The 26,639-nt window shown below is 33.7% G+C and overlaps 1 protein-coding gene across 1 annotated transcript in view; it reads left to right on the top strand.

Annotated features, from left to right (window-relative positions):
• Positions 1-21,118: 21,118 nt before the first annotated feature.
• The window catches only part of LOC150109253 (uncharacterized), an 80,228-nt gene continuing 74,707 nt past the window's right edge, over positions 21,119-26,639 (top strand). The window contains exon 1 of the mRNA XM_090406716.1: positions 21,119-21,173. The gene's annotated coding sequence lies outside the window, so the exon portion shown is untranslated. The remainder of the gene's footprint in view (positions 21,174-26,639) is intronic.

Raw genomic sequence — 26,639 nt, 5'->3', positions numbered from 1 at the left:
AGGTATTGTTCGTAGAGCCACTAGTATGATGCTAGCATACGGGAGCATGTAAAGAACTGAAACAGCGTCTTTTTTGTAAAAGAACTGTGCTTTTAGATGAAAGTGTAATTTAAAATGTCTTAATCATTTCAGAACATCTTAATCAATAAAAAAAAAACATTTTATTATGCAGAGAGAGAGAGAGAGAGAGAGAGAGAGATTATAACGCTGTTCACTACCAATTTCATTCGATGAAGTTGGAAACTATTGAGAGGCCGCAATCTATAAATAGTTTGAGTTTGTTCTTCTGCTGCACTTTTCTAAAATTCCTTTTTGTCGTAAATGGGAAAAAAAAGTGGTTTCAAGGACATTAACATTAGCAGCTGAGTGCCATTAGTATTCATTTACTTTTATGACTTCGTCTAATAATTTCGTAATACAAACACATCGATTTATGTCAGTGCACTTATCTCTTGGGAAATATGAAGTCAGATCCTTGTTGTTTACTAGTGAAACGCTAGACAACCGCGTGCTCCTGTTACACCCCGTCCATCAGGTGGTGGCATTGTTGGGAGCTGATTTAGTCGAAGGAACTTGCGCTGTTTGAGAGAAAATAAAACTTGCCGGAAAGTTTGCATTTCGAGCATGCAGACGACAGCAACCTGAAGCGGAATTCGGAGCCACTGTCAACGAAGTTGTTTATCGATCTAATCACGACCTCTACTTCCACCACCCCACTCACCGCTCACCAACGAGTTGTTTAACGACCTTTCGATTTCCATTAAAAGGTAATGTTACATCGCTATGAACCTTTAATAACTTTCCCCCATCTAGAACGTCTACTGATTATTTCTTGTCTCCAGAACTGACTTTTTGAATTTAGAGTTTTTATGTCTACCTACTCTGTTTTTAAAACGGTAGAGATTAAAAATATATTGAGGATCAGATATTAAAAACAGAAATCAAAGCACAGTAATCGTACAATATATTTTTCGTAATCGACTTTGATGAAAATAAACTGAATTTATTTGTAAAAAAACGTTTTCCAGAAAATGACTTAAGTTTCTATGTTTATAAATAACATAAAAATATGCAATCCCTAATTCTCCATCTTCAGATTGCTTTACTTATTAATGAGTTAATCGAGTCCAAAGAAACAAAGTTTGAATTTTGAATTACGCGCTCGTCCGCAGTATGAGAGAAATTCGCTGTTTGGTCAAGCGATTTTATAGCGCAGTTTCATTGCATATTTCGTCTTTGGTTTTAAAGATCTCCGTTCGAATCCCGTCTGCGACTCAATAAACCTTTTTCAGGGCTTTGCAAGTGACAGTAAGTTAGGAGGTCTCATATGGGGATGTGAGGGTATCTCTCCAGGAAACTACTACAAATGTTACCTCAAAACATGCATATCGGCCAAAGAACATGCGCAGTTAATGATATAACTTATAACTTAATGATATATATATATCTTCTTTCTCCATGTCGTTGATTATTCCATACTCTTATAGAACCCTTGCAACGCTCCTTTTTTCGATTGCCCACAGCAGAACTCACTTGGCGGCAGACTCAGGTAAAAGCTTCCTAAGCCCGCTTCTCTTACGATTACCGACAACGGACCTCACGTAGCGCAGGACCAAGGAAAGAGAAGGTGAAAACTGTAAGACAAAGTCCTCCTCGACGTCTAGCCTTATATACGCCCGGACTTCCATTGTGGGAAATGTGCGCGTTTCTCGAACTTTTCATATATGATCATGTATTGATTTTCGGACATGATGACCTCATGCGCCACATTATTTTAACAAAAGCTCATCACAAGATTATTACAGACAAAATTAATATTTCTCTAAGTACATTCCTGTTAAAAAAAATGTAAAAGCGAACATAATAATGCACCAGTTTTCCAATGAGTTTATTGTGTTTTGTCGTGGTGGGGAGTGGGACGTTGGTAAAGCATCAAAGTATTATTAAATTTGTTAATTGTATGTGGTCGATTATCGTGGATATTTTATATTATTTTATCTCGTAAATATTAGCCCATGTTTCTGAAAGGGGAAATCTCCGTAATAAGAACAACACATGGTATTAATATTAATTAATTCCGACATCCACGCTTTCTAGCGAACCACTTCTTCCGCCACAAGAAACCACTGATTATGTTTGTTTGTGTTTGAAATTAGAAACCGCCAATTTTGTTTGTGGTGGTTGGCTGTATTCATTCATAGTCTATTGGTCTTCTATCTTTAGATTTTCTATTTGCGACAGTCTTTTTTGTTGCAAAATGAGAAAATATTAGTAAAAAAAGTATACTTTTCCAAGAAAAAAAACGCATTAAGATTTACGGAACATAGTCTGAAGTAGAATTTTCACTTGCTAACAACAGTTTACTTACTTTGAAAATTATTATTTATCACGCAGAGAGTAATTCAGTTTTCCAAAACGTTAGCTACTAAAGAAGCAGAAATTCAGGATTAATATCAAGTTCAGATAGCATCTCTATGAATGAAATCAATTGTTGTTTAAGTGTTGTTTTATTTTATTTTTATCACCTTTTAAAGAACAGTCTTGGACTTATATTCAACAATTAATATTCAGTATTGTTTGGAATCATAATTGGTCTCAGTTACAAGTTACTTTTTTTTTCCATATCTGTTTTTCTTTCACTAACTGAAAGGAATGTTCTTTACTTCAAGGATTTAATGAACAGCACTTTCAATATTCCATTAGATACCAATATCTAAACTTGTTTCCACTAGTTGCTTTCCTTTTTTAGAATATGCATGTTTTATGTGACTCCTATTCACGAAAGGTTATAAACCTTTAATATATTTGCTGTGGGCGGACGTTTCTTTATTAATTTTATAGTGTTTTTTATTATTTTTTATTCACTTTTATCTGATTTTTATCTGTCATTCATCACATTTTATCTTTATAAAATAAAAATGCACGAAGTTCAAGAATTTATTGCTGTTTTTATTGGTTACTTTGGTAGTTGAAATTTTCAGTGCGGTTCATTCAGTGTGTTCTAAACACCCTATTTTATATAAAAATTAAATATTTACATTAAAAAAAAATATTACACTATTTCTTTTCTTCAATTTCTTCATCCAATAATTAACGAAAATTAGTAGGAAACCATTTAAATTTCCGCAGAATTCTGTTAAACCTTGATATAAACCTCATCCTGATATAAAATTACCATCTCTGAATTATTACCGGCAGTATGATATTCTTCCACTTGTATAGCTGGAATCAAGTAATCCGAGTCGGCGATATCTAATTCCAGTGAGTCATTCATTAACTATGAGCATCCCTCTTGGGAGTGAAAGACACATGATTCACACCTTCATTATATGTTTCCTGGAAAACTAATTTGTGGCCTTGGATATTATATTAGACTTGTCGAGGAACAGGTCTAGCTCCGAACATTAGAAGGTAGGAACACAACTGGGTGGCGATGCTGTTTGGTAATATGAATGTCCAGCATGGAAAGTGTTGTTTACGGAGCAAAGATAGATAAAACGAAAATTTTCTAATGATGGCGCTAGACTTTTTTATTAGCTTCATGGTCGGAGGTGGGATCACTGACTTGTTTATTATGCATTTGAAAAAGCTTAAAAAAAATCCAGGTTAGAGCAGGATCTGTGGATTATCCTAGCCCTTAGTCTACCGTGAATTCCGAAGTATAATTATAATGAACACAGATCACTATACAATAAAAATTACAATAATTAAATCACAATAATTAAAAAAATAATCAAAGATTATTCTCACTAAAAATGTTTCATAATTAAGGTTCCATCAAATATCCTACACTAAATATAGTATATGATCTTTGATCATTTTAAATCTCGAAGTTGATTTCTTAAGAGTGAAAGGCGATTATGACCCGGGTCGCATTTACACTTTTGGAAACCCTAGGTGCAACATCATTATGAGGCCTCATTATAAAAATAAGTCTATTTCATTTAATCAAATTCATACGCTTTTTATTTTAGTTTATTGAAAATAAAAGTAAAAATTTCCATAACTCATTTTAATAAAATAAAAATAACACAACATTGGCATCTACATATTGGCATTGGCATATAAAACATTGGAAAATGCATTTAAAAAAGTATAAAAATTAATCGGTTCAAATTTAAATTACAAAATATTAATAAGTATTTTTTTTCTGGCTTTGGTTTTAGGAAATATATCTATAAAGTCATCATAATTAATCGAGTCCATTACATCTGATTCAATGCGGAGGTCACTTGTTTCATTTTGGTGCAAGCTGCTTCTTAAATACGGGTGATTTTTTATTCGTTTCAACACTGAAAACGAGTGTTTAGCGCTTGCATTTCAAATAGCCAATGTCGAAAATATTTTAAAAATTGTTTCTATATTCGAAAAAGTAGTTTTTCGATCGTTTATTAATTTTGTACATATTTTAATTGTAGAAGTTTCTTCATTTATCATTATTAAAAATTGCTTAACTTCATCAATAAATTTTCTGAGTCAATATCAGTCCCATTAGTTTATAAAATTTTATTAAAACTAGTCTTGTACTTGTCTTGATCCATATCTTTCTTCAAAAAAATGTCAAACATATCTAATATGTCGAAATAGCTTTTTGTTCTTTCATGAATTTCCAAACTTAGCTTATTGCAAATGACATTGAAAGCATTAACAATGAACTTTTCTTTCCCGTTTAATATAATCACATCGTTAGATTGTGAAACTTCGTCACATATTTTTTTTTTCGTTTTTTCACTCTCTTCTTCTCATCTTTAATGTTGTCTCAGCTGTTAAATTCGCTTCTTCATTTAAAGCAGCAAAACTATTTCTTATATCTAAAATCAAACCAACTAAATACTGTAACAAATTATTAGCTAACAACAAATCCATGTCGGGATCTTGTAGAGATTTTACTGGTAGCATTTATTCGTTGTAAAATTTTGTCCCACACACCTGTTAAAATTGCTCTTTCTGAATTGTCAAAATGTGGCCAATGAAGCTCTCTAATTTAGAAATAGGTTCTTCATGAGGAGAAATTGATAGTTCAAGTAATGCCTCTTGAATTTCTTTATATCCACGTTTCAAAGCCAACATCTCTTTAAATTGTTTACATAAACCTTCAAAACCGTTTCAAAGCCAAAGTCCACAAGAGCTGACATTCCTGCGGACTATCTCGTTTCACTAAGTCTTTTAACTGTTAAAGATTTTTTTCTAAATGTTTAAGGAGTAGACTCCATCTTCTTGTTGAAGATGAAAAGTAATTATTATATATATTTTGAATAAAACAAAAATATTGCACTGCCTCGGTTATAATTTATAACAAAATATTAACATAATTAATATTATTTTTATCTCCCATTAAAGTGTTAGGTTAAGTACAAATCAAGACCAGGTAACGTGGTTTCATAGAAACTTTTAATCTAACCTACATTATATTCTATGTCTGATTACTATATTCTGTAGCCGGTTTGTCTCTCTGTATGTGGGAGGGAAAAAAATTCTGGAAGATAAAACCTTGTACCCTCAATATGAGACGGGCTACATCCTTCAGCTAAAAATCTTTCATAGACAGTATCTGAACCTAGATCTTTCCATCAAAAAAGCATCATAGCCTCCTCTGAATTTAATCTGAATATGTTTTACAGAGACTGTAATTTCAGTTTTATAGCTAAAATTGGGATGATTCCTTAAAGAACAATTGAATAGAGAGGATTTAATATTTTATCTGTTAATTTATGCACAGCCCGTGCAACACGCTCGAGCGATTTTCTCGATTTGAGCGAGATAAATCTTTAATTAATGCATTAGCATCAAATTAAAGAGATAGAGATTTAAACACAGCTCAAAGAAAAACTTCTCTATGTTATGATAAAGTCAACTAAATAATAAAACATCTTAATTACTAATCTACCAGTACCAAACGAAAACTTCTATATTTGCTTTCGTAAGTTTCCAAAAGTTAATTTTTACAATCGGCAGGCGGGCGTTTATTCAGAAAGGCTGCAATTACTTCAGTTTGCCAACAGACTGGAAAACAACTCGACCACTAACTCAGCGCTTATTAATTAGACTTCAAAAATAGACACTTCTGATTTCTCTTTGACAATCAGTTGGGCCACACCTAAGTTTTATATATTTAACAATGTAATTAGTTAATTACAAATTTAATTATAGAACACTGCCGAAAACTTAGAAAGTGATTATAATGATAAACATTCTAAAAATACTATTACCTCTCATATCTCTAAGAGTCCATACTGATATTGACGGAATGTGCTGTAAAACAATACTGTAAACTCGTTTCAGTTTAGAGGCCAACGTTCAAGTGAAAAAACGTGTTTGTATCCAAACAAAACTTGACAACAAAATGTCTTCCAAATATCAAAAAATGTTAATAATAAAAATATGAATACAAATAAAGAAGTTATATCAATAAAATTAAATTACATTAAAACGCCATATAATCATATAACTGGATTCATTAATCTATTTTATTTTAAACGATCTTGAAACTTTATAATTACTGCTTCGAAAACGTATACACCAAATGTGAATATCGGCATTTGTAAGAATTAAATATTTTTTGAATACTTACATTCATTTCGTTGGTACTTAAAAGTTGAAATGATTAAGGGCGGCATTTTCATGGTTTCTTTGATTTGGCTTTGTACAAATGCAAATATATTCTTGGGGACTGGATTACAATCGTTCACGAATTGCATGAGGGTCATATGATGAACACGCCCTAAAATATAAAATCCAGTTAATACTCTTATGTGTAGCGGAAACTGTTGTGGAAGGTTTTTAGCTTGGTTAAAATAATTATATTCTCGTTTTAATCCTTAATCCAGTAATCCGTGTTAGCTAATCTTACTTTTAGCTAATCTTACAATTAGCTAATCTTACTTCGTTGAAGGAACAAAAGCTGTCATTTCGTGCCGATTTCCCTTCGCATTCTTATATTTCAATTCCTTTCGACCTTAAAACTGACAAAGTTTTCCAAATAATACTTGCGAATAAATCTCACACATAAAAGAGACTTGATTATTACCTTTAAGGTTATTTAGCTAGAAAGCATTACTCCAAGTTCTTAAAATAAACTTGAAAAATATTCCAGGATAACAGAACAATGCAGATTAAAACTCTCTGTCAATAGATAGATAAAATTTCTCATCATCTTCGGTGTTACATTACTGAAAGGTAGATGTTATCTCAGCTTAGCCTTCGTACAGTCAAACGAAGCAATTGTCGTCATGGCAACAGTTTTAACAGCTTCCTACTGCTATAGCAGTATAGGTTTTTATGGGTATTGCTTTAACTGTCTTAAATCCTGGTCCACGAACTGGTCTGACAGAGAGTTGAGCTGTCAGGGAAGAGGAAAGAAGATAGCACACACGCACACACGGGCTGACAGAGAGAGAGAGAGAGAGAGAGAGAGAGAGAGAGACGTTTGTTTAATATTTCACGATTAGAGTGACACTCAGTTATCAACTAAAATATATTTTAGATCGTTTAATATCATTCTAAGAAAATCCGAACATGAAAACATATTTTACTTCAACTAGGATTTCTTCTAGGAAAAATGGATATTTTCCTTAAAAGAAGTATTAGTGTGGACCATCCTCTTATAAGAAGAGATTACTATGTTTTCACAGGTTGCTGGTTGAATTCCCTACGGGAAAATCTTTGAATTGCATGCGTTCAGTATTTATAAAAGCAACTTACGTAAAAGTAAAAGAAAAATAAAACTTTCTCGTAATTCAAAGTGAGTCTCACAGAGTAAGTCGGAGTGAACACACCTGTGTGATTCTTTAATGGAACCTCTGCAAAGAGTACTCCAAATGAAACCAGAAAAATCTTAAAAATGAAATCTGACAGCTATATTACTACATAAGACAGGAATTGACAGTTAGTTTAAAAGAAAAAGAAGCGTACGGACATTGAAATTGTATCTCTGGGGTTGTAATTTGTAAGAAATAAAAGTTTCCGATGAGCTCTTTGACTTTTCGATAGATATGGGAAGGAAAGAAATACTTCGCTGAATATGAAGTTCAAAAATTGATGGTTGCTGATTTCTTAACAATGTTGATAATGTTTACCAAAATGTGTAATTATGAAAATAATTACATAGAAAAGGAATACATGGGAACCTCATCACGCATTTGGATAGAAAGGAAGTTGGTAGAAGCAATAAATAATAATTGAAGTACATAATTAGCTAAACTAATCTGATACGAAAAAAAAGTAATGAATGAATTGAAGTAATTTTAAAGAGGAATTTTGGAACTCCAATCACATCCAAAATAGATATTAATGCAGTCTCATAGGGATTAGTGTTTCTTCAGTTATTAATATTTCATTATTAAAATAATGATCAGAGCGAAAGAGAATGTAAATAATTCGATGCAAACGAAGAGATATTCCAATATATTACTCTGAAATAAATTAGAATTCTGCAAGCTTTTTGTCTAGGCTTAACAGATTGACTATAAGCAGAATCATCTTCTTGGTTGGAGAATAATTGATTTACATGTGGTTCTGAAGTAAACGATTGTGAAAAGTTTGATGCTTTATAACTCTGTAATATTTCACCTCTAAAAAGGCACGCAGAAAGCGATGAAAAACTTGATAATGATAATGATTATGATAAAAGTACACGAATGAATGAACATCATCTCTTTGTCGACGAAATATCCTGTGTGTCATTCCAAATGTAGTTTAGGTAATTGTAACCAGAATTTCCCGCTAATTGCAAACGAAAATAGGTGGACATTAAAATTGATCTTAAGGTCTGCATAATAAATTGAATGAGTGTATCTGAATTAGAGGATCAATCACTTGCGAAATGAGAAATTCCCAATGGAATACAGAAATATAAATGATGACAATATGTTGTAATCTATATATATATATATATATATATATATATATATAATGTAGAAAGTATTTTACCTTCGGTATAATAAATGTCCTATCATACATCTCCTCAAGGAGATGGGCTGTGCATTAAGGGTAAATATTAAGAATAGTGATCAGAGCTTATTCTATCTTTACCATGAGTTGCCTTGACTTGCACTATTTTGAGGGTCAGCTAGACTCGCAATACGTGCAGGTGCAAACTTGACTTGTTTGTCTGTTTGCTTACTTGGGAAATGGAGTGTAAAACCAGGTTTAAAATTTAAAATGTTAAAGATACCAAGCTATTTTAAGTCTAGACAAGTAAGTCAAATTTGCGCCTGCAGGTCGTGCAAGTCTGGGTAACCCGCAAAGTAGTGCAAGTCAAGACAACTCATGGTAAAGGTGGAATAAGCTCTGATCACTATCCTTAATATTTACCCTTAATGCAAAGAACATCTCCTTGAGGAGATGTATGATGCATTGAATGCAAGGGACCACTACCCAGACTGATTTCGACCTTTATTGAGGTCTCATCAGTGGGAGTCAGGCTTAGAAATACCAAGATTTAAGTAATACAGAGCTTACAAGTATTTTACCAAAACAAGTTACCATAAGATGTTTTGACCTTATTAAATAAAACTCTCAGGATGAGAGATAGATGTAGAAAGTTTTTTTACCTTGAGTATAATAAATGTTAAAGATACCAAGCTATTTTAAACCTGGTTTTACTCCTTTTCCCAAGTAAGCAAACAGACAAACAAGTCGTTTGCGCCTGCAAGTCGTACAAGTCTGGGTGACCCGCAAAGTAGTGCAAGTCTAGGCAACTCCTGGTAAAGGTGGAGTAAGATCTGATCACTAGGGATCAGAGCTTACTCCAAGTCTACCTACTCTATCTACTTTCAAGTCAGGTCTACCTACTGATGAGTTCCAGTTCATGATCCAGTTTATGACGAGTGCCCGATTCAGCGAATCTGAAAGAGAGCTTCATGTTCCAGTTCTACTGCCAGAAGCTTCCAGCCTTGGTGAGAACTTTTTTTTAGTTATTTTTGTCCTTTCTTTTTGCCTTGTGCCTGCTTGTAGTCTTCCGCCTCTACCTAGTGTAGAAGGAGATTTCTGCAAACGGGGAACGCTTTGCCCGGGTTTAAAGGTCTATGCACTTTTCTGGGACTTAATTCCTAGTGAGATATTTTTCTCTCTTCCAAATGACTTCATTTCTGCCGCAAGTGAAGACCCTCGGTATATAGGCAGGCGTCAACGTACAGAGGACGTTAGCGAGAGCTCTCGCCGACATAGTAGGGGAACAAAAGATATTTGGTTTTTACCCCTTATGGAGCAGGTAGATACCAGGTAGTTGTGAAAGATATAGAAACCAGGAATAAGTTAATGGCAGGTGTAGAATATGAAGGGAAAAAGATCTATCCCTTCGTAGTAGGAAGTCTACTGAAGACACTACGAATAGAAAGGTTCCCTATAGAATATCTCGAGGAAGGGAGTCAGATAATAAAAAAAGTTTTCTTAAAATGAGGAGACGTACGGGACGTCAAAATCACCAACGATGCTGACTACCCCGACTGGAAGACTGGCGAGGTGACCTTCCTTATGGAGATGAAGGCCGAGGTCCCCAACTTTGTATTTCTAGGCTCTGCCAGGGTAGTAGTCAACTACCCTGGTGTAAGAAAGCAATGTTTTCGGTGCGGATCACTCGAACACCTAGGCGCAGACTGCCCCAAGAACAAATGCAGGAACTGCATGGCGGCAGGACATGCCCTAGCTAAGTGTGAGGCACCTTGCCTGAAATGTGGACACACAACCCACAAGGTAGACGTTTGTCCCAACAGGACACAAACAGAACGAATAGGAGGTGCTATATCGCCAACCCCAGCAACCACTCCAGTAAATAAACCTGAACCCGCAAAAAAGGACGACATTCTAGCTATAGGCAAAACAGCAGAGGAGCCTAAAACAACGGAGCCGGAAGAATCTCCAGTCATCCAACCCCCAGCTATCGTGATAGTAACAACAGGAAATCAAACCGCCACCACGAAAAACTCAGAATGGAAAATAAAGAAAAAAAAAGAAACTTAACGCAAGGAAAACTCGCATCTAGACGGAAGAGACCACAGAAGTAGAAGAAATGGAAGCCAGCAACAACACAGAAAAAAGACCAATCAGCTCTGAAGGAGAAACGAAGAGAACAAAACCAGATAACAGATGCCCAGAAGAAGTATCTGACTCTGAGGAAGAGGAAGAAAGGGAGATCAGAATAGAAAACCAAGAAGAGACTGAGGAATCAAGAAAAGGCAATATTGCTCCAACCGAGGAATCGGAGGAAGAATCCATACCCGCTGTGGACGCCCAAAGGGTTCTAATGCGCTTAATCCCAGAAGACTCCGAGGTAATCCTCCAAAGGGCAATAGACAAATAAGGGCACCTATACTCCTCCGCACATGTCCTGAGACCATAAGCTTCGAATGGGGAGACCTCTATATAGAAAGATTAAGTGAACTAAACCCAGCACAGATAAAAGGAATCCCTGAACTAAACGAAGAAACGGAAAGGAGGCTGTATAAAGCTCTTCACCAAATAATAAATGGCCGGGAAAAACAGTAGCTTCTCAAATCTTACAGAAGCATATAACAAAAAAAGAGTTAAGGGCAAACTAAAAACTTGTCCTCCTTTCAGGATCAACTAAATACTTAATTATATTGTACAACTTATTGGTTCGCTAGTCCACTAAGGAGGGGGTAGACCTGAGAACCCGGGCTGCGAAGGCTTACGTCGAGGCGGTGCAGCTCCTTGTGGGCTATCACTCGGGACGGGTTCTCCCCCCAATTCTCGGTTCTCTGGTTGATAAAGTCCACCTTAATACGAATCCCGCTATCGCAGTTTTTTTTTCAGTTGTAAGGCATAGTTTAAGAATAATCTAAGTTTCAAATTTTAACAAACATTTTTCTTTTTTTAGGGGTTACGAGATGACGTCTCCAAACACCCAGATTAATGTAATCTAAAGTTATGTTTTTCGGGTAAAGTGAAGTGTAAATTTTAAGTTTGTTTTAGAACAAGTGTAAGGAGATTATGTTTTACAGACCTTTTAGCCACAACCTCTGGGTTATACAGCAGGTTGACCGAGGCCTCTTTTTACCTCCTACTATCCTACTCTACCTTTCTTTAACTTCCCCTATTAATACATGCTGACCCTTAGCAATCCTTATACTCCAAAGGCCGATGATAAAAGACGAACTCCCATTCTACCTCAACAAAAGTTGAAACCGGTCTGGCTGGCCCCTTGCCTTCAATGCATAGCATCATACATCTCCTCAAGGAGATGTGCTTTGCATTAAGGGTAAATATTAAGAATAGTGATCAGAGCTTATTCCACCTTTACCATGAGTTGCCTTGACATGCACTACTTTGCGGGTCACCCAGACTTGCACGACTTGCAGGTTCAAATTTGACTTGCTTGTCTGTTGGCTTACTTGGAAAATGGAGTAAAACCAGATTTAAAATAGCTTGGTATCTTTAACATCTATATATATAAACATAAGTTAAGCTCAGAAGAGGACCAGGACGCTGGCATCTCTTGTACAGGGATTCCAAAAGTTTATATATTTGCGTTTTGTTTGAATTCAAAACGGGTGCTCATGGGAAGAAAATAAACAGACCGTTCTGACTGCAACGTAATTGGAATTCTCTCTTGAGAAATCTCTCTGGAGATTTCTCAAGGAGATTTCTCTCTCTGGAGATTTTATTTTATATATAAGAAGATGTGAAATGAGAGAGAGAGAGAGAGAGAGAGAGAGAGAGAGGGAGAGAGAGGGAATGTTTCTTCTCTCTAATTAACTGATCATTATTAGTTAGTCAAATTTGGTTAGATCATTAGTTAGATCAAAAAAGTTCTTATTCTGGTAATGTTATACAATCCCATTGTTTAATTCGAAACTTTATTCTGTTTTGGGCAGTATGACTGAGGCTATGTAGAAGCAAATAATAAACATACAAAGTCTGACAGTTAAATAAGGAGACAATTTTTAAAGGACGTACTGTAAATAAAATAGATTGTTATTTTAACCGCTTGCGTGCTGTTTCCATCGAGCTGGTTGCAACAGCTTCATTACTTATCGAGTAATGAAGTTCTGTTGTTCACTGAAGTTCTGCTGTGGCCTTGCACCTCACCGTATGATATTCGAGGAATCATATTCCAAGAGGATCTATATCCACTATAATTCTTTTGTGATAACATCTTTCTTTCTTTATTTTCCTTTCCGAAAGTTCTATTAAGCCTACCGCGAAGCAGTTATTCTATATATTTTAGTAACCCTTGTTCGATCAAGTGGTTATTAATTCGTGCACTTCATTCAGACTCAATGAGTTATTCTCTTCGAGTTATTATATATGCTTACCAAGGAAAGTTGTAATATAATTATATTTCACGGTAGATTTTCCATATGAGGTACAGGTAACCCTCGTATAACGCGGATGTTAGGATCCACAAAAATGCGGCGTTATATAAATCGCGTTATGCGAGACTCAGATCACACAGAAAAAGTAGGGTTAGGTTTCGAAATCGTTCTTTTTTTTAAGATTATATAAACAATGACATATCCAACAAAAAAATATTTTTATTTAATTCAGATAATTCATGTAAGTTAAGAATTATAAAAAAAAATATGAATTGTACGTAAACTTCATTGGACATAATACATAAATATTTTAGGCAAAATAAAATAAAATACATATTTTAATCGTCATCACTGTCTTCAAAAATAACATTTTGTAGATGTTCTTTATTTACGAATGGCCGAAAGTCGTCATTACTTGAAATCTCTTGGACATCATTAGTATATTTCTCATTGCATCCTTCGGCTGGTTTAGTTATCAGGAAGTCAGTAATAAGACCTCGCTTACCACTATGCTGCAATTTTTAATTAAGTTACGGAGCTAAACAAATATCCAATTATCTCGTGAATTTTCCGGAGACCTCCATTGAGAGATCATTATCCATAAAATAACTTTCTTGTCAAGTCCAGTTCTTCTGCTAATTTCTTTAAACTGAATTCTTTAACAGATTCATCTCAATCAGAATCTTCGGCAGAACTTACCCCGCTATTTGGTTCGACGTCATCTATTAATTGTACCAGTTCCTCCTCATTTAAATCTATTTACCCATTAATTAATTCACTATTGAAGAGATTGGAGCATTTATGAAGAAGTTCGCGAAGGTTGAGTCTCATGTGCTGATCGAAACCGAATGTATCTTCAGTCTTGTTCAATTGTTACCTTGGCACTTTACAATGGGTGGGTTTATCCCTATTAACAAACGCGTATATCGCAAAAGCTCTCGAAGTGGCCATTACTATAAAAATATTTTTTTTTACATAAAAAAAGCATTACATATTGTATGTAACTCCCCAAAAAATAAAGTGCTCAGCTTGAGATTAACAAACTTATGATTTTTAATGGGCTTTCCTGGCAGAAAACGAAGACAATTTTCAATAATAAATACTTTATACGGTAAACAATTGACGTACATGCGTGCTAAATGGTATTTCCCCCTAATATAATTTTGCTACTTATAACTACATGCACGATACGGGCAGACGGAAATTTAACGAAGATAAAATTTGATTTTTAAGTCGCGCATTGAAAAATATATGAAAAGATAAAGGGTTACTACAGTTTGTAGACCGTCTTATATCGAAACCGCGTTGTATAAGTACCGCATTCAACAAGGGTTACTACAATTTGTAGACCACTTTATATCGAAACCGGGTTGTATAAGTACCACGTTATACGAGGGTTACTTGTATTTCCTTTTTACATGGTGGATAGTAGTTCCACAGAGGAATAGTTTTGAATTTCACTGCAGAATCAATGTCTATGAATGTCTTTTGATAGAAGATGATTTTTATCATCCAATATGAAACCATAACCCAGCTTATTGAAAGTTTGAAATGGCTATAAAAAATTCCATGTTTGATTTATAGAGCCCGGTTTTCAAATTACCTAACCTGATCAAGATCAGAGTTAGATCGAGGGATCTGATACACTTCCAGATTAATAACTCTCATAGGTGGGATGCACATAAAAAAAAATTAGAATTTTAATTTTGTTCTCTCATTACGTTGATGTTATGCGAGTATATACCATATTCATCATTTAATTCGCTAATCGCACACTCGTTTTTATAACCAAACAGCAATTAGTTGATTGATAACTTTATATCTGGCACGAACAGCATATTACAAACTTGATCAGTCGATTACACGAATGTCATCGACAGTATGACAAAAAAAAAAGTTGTAATGCAATATCTAAAACAAACAAATTGGATTTTTATTTCATTTTTATGGTGTAAAGACATCAAGGGTCATATTGTGTCAGGATAATCACAAACCTCCATGCTCTTGGTGAGATGCGAACCACCAGCCTGAGAGGCGGAAACCCTAGCCACTCGGCCGCCCAGGCGGGCAAAGAAATGGGAATGATAATAATCCGCAATTTGGAATGTATCACCTTCATTCGTTATTTTTTAAAAATATATTTCAAATTATTATAGTTTACAGCTACTTTTCCTGAAGGAAATTTCATAAATTTCTGGAATAGCAAAGATAAATGCGTGCCAAATTTAAACGAGATAAAATTAAAATATAATGTGTTAAAGTACCATTATTTAGTGGTGGTTGTGATACACTACACTGGACATCCTATACACGATGAATCAGAAATAAAGATCATTTGAATTAAAGATCCCTAAATGACATCATTATTATATAGCAGCAACTACTGGTTTCACTTTAAATGTAATTAAGTAATATTGTACCCGCATGTCTATGTTATATTTTACATAAATTATAAACTGAAATTGGATTTAAACTATTCAAATCAGGAAATTCAAAATGACTGAAGTCAAACGAGACTTAAATAGAAAGCAAATTTCTAGGATATCTTCTTTCTGTCACTCAGAGCATTAAGATCACTTTGTTAAAGAAATAAGAATTGATATTATTGTAAATTCTCTGGTACATATTGGAATAAGATTAAAATGAACGTTTCACTTCAGGCTAAATTTAACCAATTTTATTTCCCTTGATAATCTTAGAAATCGATCTAATATCCAGCTTACTCAATATTGAGTAAAAAAAAAAAAAACTTTCAAAAATAACTGTCTTATTAATTTTAGTTTGCAGTTAAAAATAAGATAAGTGAATGCATAAATTGGAGTTAATAAGGTACTCCGGTGCTCTTTGGATTAACACTCTCATTAAGGAACCCTAAATAGTCCACATTGTGTTTCAAGTTGTTGTCTAAGCAGTTATATCGATCTCCTATTGCATTGATCTACCCAGAGACATTTAATACAATGCACAAAGGGAATCGTTAGACAAAGGTGCTAGACAATAAATTTAATCAAAGGAATTTATCTGAACACTGAGGTAATCAATGGAAAGTTGATACGTCGGAAAGCTTATACACCTATATTAAAGCTGTCACTTTAAATATTTTGGTTTATGTTATTCTAGTTAATTGATTTAATTTTACATCATATTTGTTGCATTCTGGTTGATTTCATTAACTGGAATAATTTGTATAAATTTTTTTGTTAGTTCAAATAATTTATGTTAATTCTTCAGCTATATCTAATAATTTGCTTTAATTCTTCGCTAATGATAATAATGTCATCAATAATATGATTTGGCTCTTTGCAGGCTCCTTTTGCGACATCACCTTATAATCTATTTCAAACTAGTCAACTGTAACTTTACAAAATATTTCTAAAATGAGAACATGAAGTGCCATCTACCGGCATTTCGTTGTACATTAATTGATATATTTGTCCAATACATTAGCAACGATATTACAAATACGTGAGAGATTACAAATGTTCAAGTTATAATGATGATCTTTGCATATTAATATTCTCTTTGGCTGTAGAATGAGTTAAGTTTAATCCTTGATGTATTTTGCATTGAATAAAATTTATCACTCGTGCAAGTGATTATACAAATAATCTTTATTTAACTACAGAAATTTTGTGATTTTAAACTATGTTATGGTTAGTAACTTGAAAATGGCTGTCATGTTATGTTCCTGATAGATGTCACTGTTTTCTGTCTTATGAATCAAAAAGGTAAGAGTATTTTAATACGCTTTTTATATATTTTGTAAATTATTTATTATCAAAGTTTAGAATTTCAGATATTAATTATAATAGCATTTGAGTATTTATTTTATTATTTTATGCAGTGTTATAATTTTCAATTAAGTGAGATGTAAAAAAATTAGAAGGATTTATTCAACAGCGCTAGATGTCAGGCGTGATGATTTAGTCTTCTGAGTCAGTTTACAGATTCTACAAAATAAATAATCCTGTATTATCTTTTAATGAATGGTTTCAATATCGGTTGGTCAATATAAAGAATTCATCAGACTGGGATTCCATATATTTTTTTATATATCTGATATAAATGAAAGTTGTATTTAAAGTTAAAAATAATAACGTATATTTCAGCAGCACTAAATATAATATTACTTCATATGTTTAGTTGCTATATAGAAGAAATTAGGATTTTATAGTCGTTTACTACTTATAATGTTTGTTAAAGTATACATTGCTTATATTTACGAGATGAAATTGTCGACATCTGCAATGCTATTGACATTTCGTGACCTTAACAATAGTCATCCCGGTAGCGGTGGAGAATAAAACTTGCTCATGCTTCGCAGTTAGATGTTTATGGATTTTATAGACGTTTTGACTTAGAAATGGTATAAATAAAAGATAGAGCTTAAAGAAAATAATAAATCCCTCTCGTTCTTTGGTGATTCGAAATATGCTTCAAAAAATATAAGTAAAAAGGGATCATATTTGAAACTGAAGGATGCGATAAGTCTGCTTGTTCACAGACTATAGGAACTAATTATGAGTTGTTACCAACAATTACCAGTACAAGACATTTCCAAATGTGGTTATGAAAGTATGATTTAAAATTAAGGAGAACAGTTTTAATTGCAGTGATTGTCGTAAATTGAATGGGATTACCAAGATAGCATCTGGGCAATAAAGAAAACAAGTATTTTGTCTTTCAAATATTTGCTAATAGTTATAATAGTTATTTTTTTCTTTCTTTTCAGAAACAAGAACCAAAGTGTCTCTAAGTTTGGATAAATAAAAAGAATGTGTTTTGTTAGCTTTTTAACCGGATTTGGCTTGTAAACCCTACTCTAAAAATTGCAATAAACAGTTTGTTTTCTTTTCACTATCCAATCACTGTCCAAGCTACGCTTATATTTCAATCAGGTATTACTATTCTGTGTTTAATATTTACAGGTTCGCTTGCTATTCACGATCATCCCTTCAAAAATTTCCACTATTCTTTATTCCGATTTGTTGCGTTTGTTGTGTTTCTACTTCTAATCCTGCCGCATTTCATGTTTTCATCGAAAATTAGTGCAAACATAAGCTTGGAAATCATACAGTTATTTCTTTCAAAAAGATGACTAAAAACACAGAACGTCCACTAGTATTATTGATCCATCCCCACAGACATACCCAGACGGCTTGTTTAACGCTGTTTCTTAGCTTTGTTTTTCTAGAAACATAATCTTCATATATATAATGATAAAATTATTATAAAGTATTTAATTAACACTTACGATAAGAAAAAAATATATATATAATTTTTAGAATTTTCCACTAGGCTTTCTAGACATTGTCAATACAATTCAAAAGATATAAGAACAACACTTGTAAGCATTTGACAGTATATGCTATCAACTGAAGGAGGATAACTCCACGTACAAGTATTAGAATTCAGAGAAAAAATTTAAAGAATTGTAATATTAAGAAACACAGTAACGAGGAGCGCTACTTAAAATGACTTCCTAAAATTGGGAAAGTTTAAGGCAATGGAATTGTAATTCGAGACGTTCTTCTCGAGAAAGATTAAGATAAAGGGCTTAAGTATTTATTATTTTATTGGTTATTTTTGTATTCTAATCATTACAGATTTATGATAAATTCTGATAAATGATAAATAACAATAAATATTTTAAATAATGATAAATAAATCATTATTTAAAAGAGAATCAATAGGACATAGTTCAAGTACTAAAGTTTTAATTACCTTTTTTTTTTTTTTTTAACATAATAAGTTGGTTTCTTGTATACTGAGAATTATAGACTGCGATTAGGTTGGGGTAGATTAAGAATTCCAGAAATGGGAGACAATTGTTACCTTCTGCTTCAAGTGTAAATTTAATTCTTGAGTTTACTGAATTAAATTTTACAAGAAACTCATGAAGTTCAGACAAGGAAGCATTTCCGCAAAAACATCGTGTTGGTATAATCAGTATTGCATATTATGTGTTTCATCTCTAAACACCTCAAACTGCAGTGACCTCGGTAACTAAGCTTGTCTGGTTGATCGAGTGGATATCATCACTGCTATCCAACCAACTGCCTGTGGGTTCCAAACCTACCTTAGGTATGGACGTGTGTGAATATCATTTAGGTGGGAAATGTATTTAATATCCATGTGATAAACCAACGCTTTATTCACTGGAAGCATGAAGTAACTTAAATAATTCCATGATTGATCTCCAAATAGATGAATCCGAGGATCTAAAGCATAGTCCACCAACAACAAAACATGCAAACTTTCGTGTTTTTATTCACAGAATTAAAAATAATATTTGATGACGATTTTAATATTTCAAATTTTCGTTATGGTCGAAAAATGGTAATAACAACCTGAAGAAAGTAATAGAAGAAAATAATCATTTGGGAACTGCTGCAGTTACATTTATGATAAGCGGCCACTCCGCAATCTGTATAGCAAAAGGAATAGACAGTCATAATTAATTTCGAAATCATAGAAATGGAAAGTCTCATTTCCACATACTTAACAATTTCTGAAAGCACTCGTGCGTGAAATTGTACTTGCAGAAATTAAAAATCCCAACCTCGAAAGAACAATGCACTCTCGTTTTGAGGACCACAGTACGTAACCGTAAGGATTTTTCGGTGAGGAGAGATTTTGCTGTCAAAATCGCCTCAAGCACTTTGCTTTTCAGTAACTGATCTAATGACTGCACTTTTCTGAAAAGCATCTGCAACTGTGTGCTCAGTTCCAGAATAAAATCATTTGCCGTGTTATTTCTCCCCCCCCCCTTCCCCGTCTTTTCCGGTCTACTCAACAGCAAACTAGCATCAGATATACGAAAATTGTTTTCACGTCGATATTTGATTGTATCAATTCACTTTCTCCCGTGAATCAATTAATTATAACGTAGATTTCGGCAACCCGACGGCACACATCAAGAGCGGGAGTGTGTTGCCGACGGCAGTGCGCATGTTCTGAAGAGAAACTCCCGCTTGTTCTGGCAATAAGAAGTGATTTATAGGCATCGTTATCGAATGCCATCGGTGACGTCAATACAGCTGCTTGACATTCGGCTGCATGATTACAGACATATCCTGTATGTTGGCAAAGTCCCTGGGGGAAGAAGAGGTGGACTAACATCGCACCAAGTGGACGAGAAGTTGGCTTTTCAAAAATAACCTCGGGAACACGCGTTATGCCGCACCAAACTTCGCATTAATCATCGGCTGCCAACTCCAGACTTTTTAAAGCAAGTGCGTGGTTCTCAATGAAGATGTGAAGACAAACCCTCATCACCGAGTGCCCTTCTAAACACATCTGAAATTTAAATATATTAGAAAGAAAATGAAAAAAAAATCATGTTCCAGTTTGCAAAGTTGTGCTCTCGACTTTTTTTTTTTTTTTTTTTTCCCTACTTCTAGTTTTCAACGAGAGAGAGAGTGAGAGTAGTTGGTATCCGCTCGTGCCTACTACATAGCTTGAATGGACTTCTCGTGGCTTTCGTCTTGGGGAAATGAATGAAGCCCTTTCCATTCGAGGCGCCTCATTCATCCGCGGCTGTAAATGAATGGCCGACTTGCGCCTCCTAGCGGCGAGCGTGTGATGTGCAACCGTGTGCCAAAAAGGAGGAACAACCATGGCAGTTCTGTACGGTGGAACCAGCTACGTCAGCCGGCAACTAGACGACATTCGCTTCTCGCGCGATTGCGTGGGTGGTAAGCGACATTACGACATGCATCAGCGGCTGGCGGTGGACGAATTGCGGCCGGCCGCCTCTCAGAGAACCGCTTCGCCCCGAATAATATTTAATGCAAGGTCTGGAGCCAACCGACCAGTTGCTTCGGTAGGAACGTGCAGCGACTCAGTCTGGACCCCGTGGTATTAGCTTTTTCTCCCTTCTCTGCTCCTCCTCTGTTTGTAAGTGAATATTTTTTTTAAAGAAAATAAACTTATTTCGTCCCGACAGACCTTATTGTAGTTCATATTCCGGGATTATCTGTTTAACTTGAGATACGGATTCAAAATTTGTATCGGACTTCGTTGGTTTGATTTAGGCCGAGTCGTAATTTACTGTAGAGTGGGGGGTGGGAAAAGCATCTGAGGACTGTTGCAGACTCGTTGTTTATAAGCTTCTCGAAAATATACCAGAGTGAAACTAAAATCAACCTTAAGGTCATAATCTGCAAAATGTAATACTCTGGCGTTTAAATTTTCTTCGGTCTAGTCCGAGTAAATGTACTGCTGATGTGCCGATAACTAATTATCACGTTGTTTGTTGTGTTTGCGGATTAATTGCAATGCTGTGATATTAATTTGAATTACTTAAGATAGTAATTGTCCCTGAAGCATGCAACGCACAGCTATTGTAGTTACTTTTCTGAAAACTTCTAAACAAAGTGATTAGTATTAATTAAAAGTCTGTCATGTAACGCTAGTTAAGCATTAGAATATTAGAGACTTTAATAACTGGAATTAGCAACTCATCTGCATTATGTCTGAAAATATTTTATTTCTGCATTGTTCATTTAACAAGAGATAACTGTTGAAGTTAATGTTCACTTCAGCAATATGATTTCCAGTATGATTACGAAGTGTTTTATTTTTGATATTTTTAATTCCCTGTTTTCAATTGATTATTGTAATTCTTTTGGATAGTGAATTTGATTCTTATGTTTAGTTATTTTTCAAATATTGGTCATATTCAAATATTAGTCAAATATTCGAAAAATATTTGACTAATATTGGTGTAATTTTTAAATGAAAATTTGATTTTCGTTTCATCAAATTTTAAACGAATTTTGATTTTATTTTGATCAAAACTTTTTGATAAAATTTTTATCACGTCTCATTTGATATCGAGTTTGTCATGAATTGTCATCTTCAGTAAGATGGGGGGTTGATTCTATCAATAAATTTTCTTGGTGAAGGCTGACTTTTCCATGCAAGAATAATTTATAATTTTACCATACTAAATAACTTTACCATTACTTAGTCAGAAACTTTATTTAATTTAGTAGTTTATGAAATTTTTCTATTGAATGTTGTCTGTGTTGCATGAAGAATGAAGTTAATTTGCTAGGCAACTTAATTCCTCGTACATCTTTGTTATTAGAACTTTTCTAGCTGATGAACTAATCCTTTCGTGTCACCACAGCTTTCTACTGGAGCAACCACTTACTTACAGCATCATCGATCATTTATAAATTTGCAGTTTGACCGCTAATAGCGACCAGTCAATTCACTACACGATGCCTTTTACTTAATCATTCCTTTTTAAACGAGTTTATTTCTGGAACAACGATTTCCTGACTGCATTAGCATCAGTTTTCAGCAATGAAAATTGTAATTGAGTTTGGAATGATTTAATATGAGAATAATCATTTATTGATTTCTTCTGGTCTGTAAAATTAGAATCAGTAGAAAGGATGGCGATTAAAAACTGATTATAAGATTTCAGATTTTAAGACGGAAATTGACATCCGAGTTTTCATTTTATAACTGCTTACTAGGAGCCTCCCTAGTTCAGCCAGTTTTGACTAAGCCCTTTGGGTGGAATGACTTGGGTTCGAATCCCGTCTATGACGGTAAGCACCTTTATCGGAGATTCCAGTTGAAGCGGATTTATCTGGGCTCACACGGATGTGGAGCGTTTTTTCTCCCGGAAACTCGCGTTTTTCATTCAGCAAACTGGCAAACCGGCCTGTGAACACATATATACACAGAGATAGAATACTTACTCTTAGAGGAATGCAGAAGATGGGCAAGACAGCTGCATTAAATTGCCTAAAACTCTCGGTAGGGACTTATATTCTGTATATTTAATACCTCTGAAATGGAAAATAACCTTATTTTGCTTCCACGAAAACTTAACGAAATATATAATTTAGTTTCCTACGAAGCATAAATAGTTAAGATGAACAGTGCAAGTGCAAGTAATGGAAAATTAATTGGCGACAGAACGAAAGGTAAAATTGGGATGGATATTATGCAAACAGCTAACCAAATGTTTTCTATTTTGATGTCTCAAAATCCTCTCTCTCTATATATATACATCATAATCATACATATCTCATGAGAATTCTGTTTTGTCAAATGACTCCTTATTTCGACATATTAATAGCTGGACAATAGTTTAGGAATTTTCTTTTGCTCATAAGAGACATCTTCTGAATACTGAAAACAGTATTCAGAAATGAAGATCGCATTTCTATTTCTCGAAAATTATGTTTTCATATTATTCCTTACACTAGATATTTAGAGACATATTTGATTTCTACATGCTGGAACAATGCGGAATTATTTTTCTTCAACCGGAACTATTTCCATGCTTTCTTGGCTAGGTTTGATTAGAATTACCTGCCGTTGTTGTTAATAGTACATGTTATCGGAAAAGTTTGTCTTTTTTTTTTTGGGTGATGAAAAACTCGGATAAGTCTTTCCTCTTCTTGTCAACCCTCTCAACTTCAATTGAGAATCCCTTATAAAGTTTCTTCGTCTTTTCAACTGAAGAAACAAATATTGCAATGTCTTTGCCAACGCGCTACAAAGGAGCTACTCCGTATTAACCACTTTGTTTACAATATGTAAGTCAAGAAATTAATCCGACAAATTATATATTATATATATATATATATATATATATATATATATATATATATATATATATATATATATATATATATATATATATATATATATATATATATATATATATATATATATATATATATATATATATATATATATATATATATATATATATATATATATAATATGTGCAGGTTTTATCGTGTTCCCCTAATTTTCGATCCATCATATAATTTGGAACTTGTCGGAACATGTCTGAAACTATACGTCATCACACTTCAAGTAATCAAAACTTCATTTTTTTTTTCAGATATCATGTTTCCACCCCAGATGTTTCAGAATTCTGTCATGTTAACAACATTCCATAGTTAATTTTGTAATCCTTCAGGAAAACGTGTAGACATTAACAATCATATGAGATAAAAGTACTCTTAGATGGCAGTAATCAACACTGCATTTTGTAAATGGTATAATAGTACTCGAAAGAGTAAGAAGAAAATATTACTCAGATTACTTTTTTAATAGTAATCAAAGTTTTTGCTTTAAATCGGAAACTAAAAGCTTGTGTTGGTAGTTAAAAATAAATAGTTCGAATCATTCTTCTAGATACTAAAATGGAACTCAAATCGGTGTGAATATATCATATTTAAAGATTTGTTCATCGTTACCTCTTTTAAACTTTACTCGAATCGCTTTTTTATTATAAACATGATAGATTGAATCCTCTGCAGTGATAAAATAGTTGAGAATTCATGTTGGCTTACATATAGAAATATTTTCATGTTGCATCATTTTGCAGTTTGCTAAATACGTTATTTCCGGCTACCTTCTCTTCGGTCAACTTCAAGTATGTCAAAATTTTTTATTTTTTTTTTTTGCAAGCCAGCCTTTCAGTTAGTAAATTAAAGGACGCGAATTGCTAAGTAGATCACGCAATTAAAGCGATTCTAGTGACATTTAAAAATCATAACCTCAGCAATTGTTTACCTCAAATACTATTTATCGTTGTGGATGAATAGGCATTACTGTGTTAAGTGTAATATATATATATATATATATATATATATATATATATATATATATATATATATATATATATATATATATATATATATATATATATATATATATATATATATATATATATATATATATATATATATATATATATATAATGTGTTAAAAATCTTGCTGTATTAATGGAAGTTATCTTCTTCTGTTATCTCTAGATGGTGATTTGAAGTGTGATTTTTCATATCTGGCTTCATGGCGTCTACTACGGAACTGCACTAGTCGTCGTAATAAGATTCACATAGCCGTATACAAAAAACATATATATATATATATATATATATATATATGAGGAAAAGAAGAATAAGATGAGTAGAAAAACAGTGCATTTACCGAATAAATAATGACAAAAAAAGCTTATAAGGGTGAAATTTGTATGAATGAAAAACAGAGATGATCAGACCTTCATACGAAAAGGCTTTAATGTTGACCGCTATAGAAATCGAAACCCGGAAAAGTTTGTTACCGGATGGCGAAAAGAAGTAGTTATTCTTAAAAGAATAAAGTTGAAAGCTGCAAACAACGAAGTATGGTGAAGTATGATCTTAGACAGAGAACTCAATTTGAGAGAGAGAGAGAGAGAGAGAGAGAGAGAGAGAGAAACTGATTGCATCTCTAGTCTACAAGATTTAAGCACCATTTTCCATAGGATATCCAAGAAAAAAATAAAATGAAAGCAAAGAGAAGCTTCATTCATGAGTGCAAATAAACGTCAATGATTTTAGAAGTAATATCCTTTGAAACCTATTAGAAATGGAGCTTCCGGAAATATGAGCAAACAGAAAAGGCAAACGCTAAAGTAATGTGTTTCAATATCGAAATGCTAGCGATGCTGTTCAGGAAAGAAACTATTTCGAAAGGTTATTAAGTTCGACAGGCCTTTAATATTATCAAAATGAACAGAAAAGAACAGTTCAAGGAAAGAGATTGTGCGTCGCGATGCCACTAGAAACTCTAATATCAAATTGCCCCGAGGCATCTGAAAGAAGAGCCCACGAGATCCTAATATGCACCCGATGTATTTCTGTGTGTACGTACATCTATTGATTTCTCTTTCAGAAGAGTTCTTCTGTTAGGTCATAGTTATGGACTTCGAGTGCCCACTTTGCAAACAGGCTAGTCTTGCTCTTTTGCTTCTATTTCTATATTTTACTGATAGCTTTCTGTTGCGATTCAAACATAGTCCGAAAACTCCAAGCTCATAAAACTTCTCCGTTTTTTTGTTTTTTTTTAAAGTCGTATTAAAGTTTAGGGTATTAATTTTTTATAATTTATATCCTTCGTCTTTTTACGAATTTGGATATTTCTTTCTTATTTTGAATTGAATGTTTTTCAATGAAATTTACTTTTATATTCAAATATTCTGTGCCTTTCATTCTTTCTTTCTTTCTGATTTGTATTCGCAAGTTGACTGCACCTCACAGTAAACATGCCACTCTTTCCTTTACAATTTGCGCACCTGAAGTAGCACCCAACCAGCATTTCTTCGTTCATATTACCTGCGTTGACTATCAATAATACAAATTGCCATCTATTTACACTGGACGAGCAGGTTCTTCCTTCACATCATGACAACGATGAATGCGCTGAAACCTGTCGTGTCAGCAATGTTTGCAACTTGTATTGAGTTAATTTCCTCCACCAATCATTCACGAAACTGACAGGAATTAAGAGAATACATGGCCTTCCCTTTTAATAAACTATAAAAACATATAATTATCTTGA

The sequence above is a fragment of the Typopeltis vanoorti genome, chromosome 2 (assembly GCF_054136105.1).
Source record: "Typopeltis vanoorti isolate ZY-2024b chromosome 2, IOZ_Tvanoo_1.0, whole genome shotgun sequence".
Taxonomy (NCBI): domain Eukaryota; kingdom Metazoa; phylum Arthropoda; class Arachnida; order Uropygi; family Thelyphonidae; genus Typopeltis; species Typopeltis vanoorti.
The sequence above is the reverse complement of the archived record's forward strand: the minus strand, read 5'-3'. Positions and strand labels throughout refer to the sequence as shown.